The following is a 6,969-nucleotide window of genomic DNA, read 5'->3' as shown; positions in this document are numbered from 1 at the left end:
TGATGCCAGCTATATGAAATTCATCTGCTCAGGAAAATCTTTGTAAACCTGAGAGTGTGTTTCTATTGATATCAGTCTGAAGGGCTACATAGGTAACTAAGGCATTGTTAGGATTACTAGAGATCACATTCCTATGCCATCCAGAAAGATCCTTTTGTAAACTAGAAGTCTAAATAAGCTCCACTGCTGTAGCCAGAAAAAAGGTCTGTGCATTTGTTAAAAGTTAAAATATTGTTCTTAATGACATTTAACCCTGATAACCTCTTTGTAAAATAGGCTATGTTTATAGGTTCCTGGCTAACTAGGATCAACATCCCTGAGTCAGCTTGAAGAAGTGACAGAAGCTGAATCTTTGCCCAACATCCCTTTTTAAGAACAAGGGACCAGATTCACTTTTTTAAAAATGTGGTAAAACAGACAGAAGGAAAAGACATGGGAAATAATAGTACAGGCCTGAGCCCTGTATATCTGCCTAGAAAATCCTAGCCCTATTAAAAGAACTATCTAATTTAAAATGTTGTCAGCTTGGTAAATTGTCCTGGGCTATTGTCTAAATAGTTTTAAAATCTAGTGGGGTCACAGCCTGCCAAGCCTATGCCATGTGTCCTTAACCAGATTGTGTAGGAATTTGCAGCTCAGCACGAGGTGTGACTGTCCCTTGGAGCCACTGAGAGATCCTGTGCTGCTGCTGCTGTTGCTGCTGCTGCTGCACACCCTAATGGGTAAAGTTCAACGACAGCCTGACAGTCACCTGGAGGAAATCTACATCATCACTCAGACCACCTCCACTGCAGTAAAATAGACTGAACTCCTGCTTGACTCCATCACCTGAGAATGCTTCCCTGTTGATATCTACTACAAAATAATATCATGTGGGACATTCTTTTAGTGATATCTAGTAACCCTCTCTACTCCCACAGTGGATATTAGTGGCAAGGTTATTGCTGAATTGCCTTAGGCACTTCAGGGTCACAGCCTCTTTACTCTCTGGTAGCGTAATAACCTGCTTCTTCCTGGGTATGTTTTAAAGATAAAGGAGGATTTCTTTTTTAAATCAACGGAGACAGTAAGAGGAATGAGACCCAGCCCTAATCTTAGCCTTAAAATCTAACAAGCTTTTCATCCCATTAGTGCCCTGAGGCTTTCTGAGATAACATGGTTCCACAAGTCAAAGTAAAAATGGGTACACACACACACACACACACACACACACACACACACAAACACTCCCACAGAGATGTACACACACAGAGTCACAGGCAATATTGTATCTTAAATTCTTATCCAGAGATTGGACAACAGCCCACTTATTTGTGAAGGTTTTTCTTGATTATTTTGAAGGAGGAGGATAGTTCATGAGACACAGGTGACAAGACTTTAGTGAGGAATACTTTATAAACAACTAGCTTATAAAAAGAACAGGAGCACGGTTTTTATCTTTAAATCTTACATTCCTTCAACTATAGTTTTAAATAATAATCATTGAGGGGCTGGGAAGGTGGCTCAGTGGTAGAGTGCTTGTCTTGCATGCATGACGCCCTGTGTTCAATTCCTCAGCACCACATAAGCAAAAAAAGAAAAAATCCAGAAGTGGCGCTGTGCCTCAAGTGATAGATTGCTAGCCTTGAGCTGAAGAGCTGAGAGACAGCGCCCAGGCCCAGAGTTCAGGCCCCACGACTGGACACCCATTCAAAAAAAAATAATCATTGAATTATGAGAAGACAATGCAGCACCTCTTCCCTTCTCCCCTTCCCCTCTGTCATAAAATATGACAAAACTATCAAAAATAGTCTTTTATCTTAAAAAAATGTACACGTGTAAAAATGTCTGACTATATGTGTAAGGTTTTTTCAATATTTTTATGATTTTTCCCACCTCTAAGTATTTGTCTTTTGGGCAGATTACAGCACACAGGGGCTTCAAGAGCAAACAAAAGATTAGGAAACATGAACCAAACAGTGTCCTAGGAAGTAGATGCAAAAAGCACATGGCAGGCTGAGAGGGCCCTGAGAGGCAAAATGATTTTTGCAGAACAAGAGGAATAGTGAAAAATAAGGAATAAGGCATGGATCTCACCTAGGAAAGCTTCCTTGAGGCTGAGACCGTGCTGGTTCCTAGGCCTACCTGAGGATGTTGGGATTTGACAATGTCCATATTTGTATAGAGTGATGTGGGAGGGGAAATTTCAGCCTCCCGTTTGTCTTTGGGATGGTCTTATGTGAGTAAGCAGCTTAGATCATTGGGCTCTGAGAGATGACACTACTTCCCTCACAATGGAATAGAATATGGAACTCTGAGACCCAGGCAACTGTAACTTACAGTCAGCTCTAGCCAGCTCACTTGGCCTGTGGCTCAGAAACAAGAAAGACATTCCTGTATTGTTTTCAAAGTTCAAGAGAATCAGGTCCCAGGCATGAGAGGGGTGAGTGCCTCACTCGATACTGCAGACATTGGATCAGTGCCAAACCACGAATCCAATGTCTCAGGCCTTTTTATAAGAAGAAATAAAGGGAATCACAAGGCAACTCAGGTCAGGTGTAACTATGACAGGAAACCTATTTAATCTCATTCTAGCCCACAGTACAGGCTTCTTCTTGTGTTTTTATATGTGTATATTGATAAAATATTTACTGTGTACTTTTCAATCCTATTACTCTATTACTCATTTTGAAGTGTACTCCCATTTCCAAGTTTCAAAGATTCATTCTTTTTACCACCTCAGTGTGACAATGAGTCTGCTCAAATCCTGAATGTGCCTTATAATATATGGAGCTTGGACTCAGGCTTGTTGGAAATGCTGGTAATGGACCTGATCCCTGCCTACAAGAAAGGTGATCTCTTCTATGTTGGAAACTTCCACCGCCACTATAGAAAGTGGGAGACAATGGAGCAGTTGCTGGATATTGTTTAAAAAGTGAGTGTTCCTTATTCAAATCCAGGACTGATGAGACCCCCTGGCAGATTATTGGAATACTTGGTACCTCTCTGAGACTGTTTCACTGGGGTTTTATCACAGGAGTTTGGCTTGAGACAAAGAAGTGCACTCCCTGGATAACTCCTTACGAGTGGCCTGCCAGAACATTTCATTTTCCTCAGAAGCTAGCGGAGCCTTAACAGTTTGCTTGCTGAGAGACTAGGATTAAAGGAATGAGCCAGTGTCACCCAACATTCACCCTCACCTAGGAAATCACTATCTTGGAGGCTTTTGAAGGAATATAGATGGAAGAAAGAATGGAACTTGAACTTGGGGCCTGAGTGCTGTTCTGTTCATATCACTCTACCATTTAAGCTTCAAGTCCAGGTCTGGCCTTTGGCTGGTTAATTGAAGATAAGTGTCTTTAGAATTTTACAAACTAGACTGGGTTCAAACTGTGATCCTTAGATCTCACCCTCCTGATTAGTAGGATTAGAGGCATGAGCCATGGGACATTTATTTGGACAAATGCTGATAAGTATCCTCACAGAATTTCCATGAAATTGTGTAGACATATCTCTACTTTTTGTCTGTTATGTTTACATTACCATATGTGACTTAACCAGTCCCATGTCTGTCCTGTTAGTTCAGAAAAGGAGAAGCATAGAGTTAACTTCCTTCTCTCCTCCCATTGGTACAGATCCTTCTACCGTAACTGGGAGGAAGATGAACAAGATGAAGAAGTAAGTGGACGTTGACACAAAGAGAAGTTCTGTCTTTGAAAACTGGGTATCTTTGAGGTGTCTGAATCAAAGTCAACTTCCTTCTTTGCACACCAGTTGTGATTTTCACCAGGGGGTTGAGGCTTGGCACTTCAGTGGATAGCAGATTACACAGTGTGGATGTGGTTATGGTTTTGGACTCTCATGGATGACGAGGGGGGTATGTATAGCAAGGCAGATCAAGAGGGGAAACAACCTTCTCCTCCTAACATAGGGAGAATTGTAGATGATTATATTTGAGAAATTTCTAGAAGTGGGTTGTGAGGAACATTCTGCTTGCAGGAGTCTCTTCCTACAACATGCAAGTCCCGCCAGAAAGAGGCTATAGTACAAAGCTCAGGATGGGGAGGAAAGGCTCTCATTTTCCTTGTCACCAATCTGCCCATAGCATAGGTTGTTCCATCTTCCCTATGTGGATGGACTTCTACCTTGATGATTTCTATGAGAACAAGAACCATGACACCCTGAAAGAACTTACACAGTATGTCAAGCTCAAGATGCCCTCTTCAGACTTGCTCTTCTGCTTACATATTCTTCTGGACCAGCTATAGGAACACATGGCCCATGAGACCAAGAAAAAGTGGAAGAAGTCCTTGTTTAGATACCTCAGAGCTGATGAATATGGATGGAACTTGGGTCTTTAGGCATGGGCAGGATGGGCATAGAGCCCTTAGTACTCCCCAGCTTGGCAAAATATCCTTTTATGGATATTCTTTGCCAGGTAATATCTGTTCTCCTTTGAAAGAACTTGGAAGTAGCCACTCATTAGAAACATGCTAAATTCTCATCAGTGTTCAGTCCAAACTCAAGTTCTACAGCTTCCCCCATTAGATTCTCATGAAAGTTTAGTCACACCTTAACTTCTTGAGTTCTAAGACTCCTGTACCTATTTCCATTCTCAGGTTTGTATCACAGTAGAGCAGCTCCTGCAGTTCTCCAGATAAAGAACCCATCAGTGATGTCGTTTATGATGACTCATGGAGATCAGAAAACATTACTGATCTCCAGAAGGCATGTGAACATAGAGGGTGTTTTTTAATATATAGAAAGGCCCAAGCAGGTTTTGAGTCCTGTGGACATCCCACTGGTTCTGAACCCCACATGTGAAGCAGGAGTACCTGCACTTACTGCCAAGGAAGAAGATGATCCAGAATATCTTCCATTGATGTTGATAATCCACCTAGATTAGCTCCAAACAAGTCAAAAAGACATGTCTTGGTATGCAGTGTAAATGTATGCTAATGGAAAATGACCCCAGTGTATCTTCAGGAAAACCAATAAGTGAGGTCCAAAATCTAGATTCAGTTGAGGAAAGGGAATCTTTCCTCACAGAATATCCTGACCAATCTGTCCTCCTGAAGGGAATCCAGTTTCCAATTGAGAAATTAGAATCTGTCCCTCCTTGGACTCAGGAAGAAAACCCTGTCTTTAATGAGGAAGTAAATCCCTTTTAGGACTCTGAGGCAGAATTTCTTTCTGAAGGCAACTTAGAAGCCAATCTAGATATAGAGATTCCTTCCCCCATTCCTGGGAAAACCTGTATTTTTTTTTGTCCTGATGGTTATAAAATGCTCATTCTATTTTTCTAACTTTATTAAAATGTTAGTGTTTTTTATATAATCTAGTATTCATCAATCCTAATTATGTTTTTTAAGCCTACAATCTGAAGCATTGTGCATACGTGTTCTGTGGGGGGAAAACAGAGTGACAGGGTGCTGTACAAGAGAGCCTACTGCATATTACTGAACTGTTAAATGCACAGGGAGCGGCAAGGAAGCCAGGCCATGCCTGTATGGGGAAATAAGGTGGCTACAAAAGGTCTATGAAATAGCAGGTTAGAGGTCCTAGAAAGCTGTTCTGTCAATTTGGACAAATGTCACAATACTTATAGTGGTATGTATGATACTCTTCCAACCGTGAGTTCAAATCTGTTTACATTTCATTGTGCTTTGGGCACATATGGAAGAAAAGTTACTCTCCAATAATATCATACAGTAATGTGAATCATTTTCTTTAAAACTGCTCCAGGGCTGAGAAGGTGGCTCAGTGGTAGAGTGCTCGCTTTGCATGCATGAGGCCCTGGGTTCAATTCCTCAGCACTACATAAGCAGAAAAAGCTGGAAGTGGCATTATGGCTCAAGTGGTAGAGCACTGGTCTTGAGCTGAAGAGCTTAGGGACAATGCCCAGGCTCAGAGTTCAAGCCTCACAACTGGCAAAAATACTGCTCCATTAAACAATTAATTAAATAATTAATAATTAATTCAGGCTGCAGCCACTTAATCAGGCATGCTGGTCCCTCTGGTGAAGTAGGATCCTACTGGAAGCCTGCCCACCTAGGGCTGTTGTGAGCACCCCTCGCCTGGGACTGTGGAAGAAGATCAGGGTGCACCTGTTGTTGGGCTAGGGCAGCAACCTGGCAGCTGCTGCATGAATAACACAGTGCCACAGACTCACATCTAGCACCCCCCTGTCCCTTGGGCCGGGTCCATGAGGATCAGCCCCTGGGAGTACACGCATACTACGGGACAGGGTCCACCCACCTAGGAAGGAGTGCAGACTGAACAGATGCCACTCTGTGGATCAGTTTGTACAGTATTTATCAGCCGTGGAGGAGGGGTTGATTTTGTTCTGCTGTGGGGAAAAGACAAAAAGACAGGCCCAAGCAGGGTGATGCCAACTTTTGTACTCAGACTGGCAAGGAAACTTTCCCCCACGCATTCGCCAGCAGGCTTAGGAAGCCATTCCATGCTCCTTGTCCATGGAGTAGCAGCCAGGGACACTCCCATCCGATACTCCTGGATGCTCTTTTGGGTTTGTTTGTTAATTTATTCAGAGAGCCCCTCCCTCAGACAGCAGAGTTATATTCTGGGTTTTGTAAAATATTCTGCATCTGAGCATTCCCAGTGTTTGGTTTTTGTATTGTTTCTTTTAAATGCGTTTTGAAATTTGTGTTTTAGGTGTTGAGGTGCAGGAGGAGGAGCCAGGTTATGAAAATAGTTTCCTACAAGCCTTTCATCTAAAAATGAAAACATATTCTCTTTAAAAATGCATTTCAGGAAATAAATCTGAGAGTGGAGTAAAGGCTGTTTTCTCATGAGATCAAAATGTGAGATTTCTATATGCATGTTTTATGCGTTCAAAATACAATTAAGTAATCCACTATCTAGGAACAATTGTCCAGACCTAAGAGTTAAGTGTCTTGGGAGTTAGAGGCAGGGTTTTTGAGCTTTATCCAAAGGGAGGGAAGAAAGTTAAAATCCGTAGATTACTTT

At 42.1% G+C, this 6,969-nt stretch overlaps 1 long non-coding RNA gene across 1 annotated transcript; it reads left to right on the top strand.

Moving 5' to 3' along the window:
- The first annotated feature begins 2,876 nt into the window (after positions 1-2,876).
- Positions 2,877-5,184, top strand: LOC138833446 (uncharacterized). The gene is made up of 3 exons (XR_011373917.1): positions 2,877-2,914; positions 3,615-3,657; positions 4,599-5,184. It is a non-coding gene; the product is annotated as an uncharacterized lncRNA (long non-coding RNA).
- The last annotated feature ends 1,785 nt before the right edge of the window (positions 5,185-6,969 follow it).

The sequence above is a fragment of the Dipodomys merriami genome, unplaced genomic scaffold (genome assembly GCF_024711535.1).
Source record: "Dipodomys merriami isolate MVZ:Mamm:240054 unplaced genomic scaffold, mDipMer1.0.p SCAF_208, whole genome shotgun sequence".
Taxonomy (NCBI): Eukaryota; Metazoa; Chordata; class Mammalia; order Rodentia; family Heteromyidae; genus Dipodomys; species Dipodomys merriami.
This window is presented reverse-complemented; position numbering and strand designations above follow the sequence as displayed.